The sequence below is a fragment of the Rhinoderma darwinii genome, chromosome 9 (assembly GCF_050947455.1).
Source record: "Rhinoderma darwinii isolate aRhiDar2 chromosome 9, aRhiDar2.hap1, whole genome shotgun sequence".
Lineage (NCBI taxonomy): Eukaryota > Metazoa > Chordata > Amphibia > Anura > Rhinodermatidae > Rhinoderma > Rhinoderma darwinii.
Genome location: NC_134695.1, coordinates 79,077,186 through 79,078,490, shown reverse-complemented (window position 1 = coordinate 79,078,490; position 1,305 = coordinate 79,077,186).

Here is a 1,305-nt window from a genome sequence, read left to right as displayed (position 1 = left end):
GTATGATGTATGTATATCTGATGATGTCACTGGTTAGGGCAGTATCATGTATGTATATCTGAAGATGTCACAGGTAAGGGCAGTATCATGTATGTATATCTGATGTCACAGGTCAGGGCAGTATGATGTATGTATATCTGATGATGTCACAGGTCAGGGCAGTATGATGTATGTATATCTGATGTCACAGGTCAGGGCAGTATGATGTATGTATAGTAGATGATGTCACAGGTCAGGGCAGTTTGATATATGTATATCTGATGATGTCACAGGTCAGGGCAGTATGATATATGTATACCTGATGATGTCACAGGCCAGGGCAGTATGATATATGAATATCTGATGATGTCACAGGTCAGGGCAGTATGATGTATGTATATCTGATGATGTCACAACTCGTCACTTTCTGTACCACTAAATAAAGACCATGAAGAAGTGACGGAGCCCGTGGTGAGCAGCTCGGAGGACTGGCAGGAGGTGTGAGCGCTGCTTTACCTTTCCCTGGTCAGCTCAGGACAATACATCTATGAGTTGATTCACCCTGTCTGACAGTCTGGTTGCTATGGATACATTGTATCTAGGGGGTTGTCAGGCAACGTCTCCCTAGCAAACAGTGTGTGTCAGATTAGTGGGAGAAGGAGCTGTCAGGAGAGTGGTACGAGGCTCGGCCGGACACACACCTCACTCCTCTATTACTGACTTCCTATTAATGTCAAAATCAGTTCATTTGTTTCATCTCTTTATTCAGCAGCAGCTGCATCACCTCTAAATAATCCACCCTGGGACTTGTTGGGGTGAGACCTGATTTGGACATGATGCGGTGGTGTCCATGATGCGGTGGTGTCCATGATGCGGTGGTGTCCATGATGCGGTGGTGTCCATGATGTGGTGGTGTCCATGATGCGGTGGTGTCCATGATGCGGTGGTGTCCATGATGCGGTGGTGTCCATCATGCGGGGGCTTCAGATGGTGAATCCCCCTTCTCTTTTATTTTATAGAAAAATATAAAACAAATCCACAAAATCCATAACAGAAACTAAAAACAAAATCTTAACTAAAAATACATTGCTGTATATATATATATATATAACACCTGACCTGGCCCCAAATACTCCACTCATACAGCCACATTCACACCTTATCTGTGTCACTGTCTGGAGGGAGGGAGGCTGAGCACTGCCCTCTGTGGGTGACAGCGAGCGCTGCAGCCTGGGAGATGTATATAAAGGAGCGCAGTGTGGATCAGGGATCACTGGAGAGAGAGAGGCACCGAAGCTCCGTCACTTGCTGCTCTCACTGGGAATT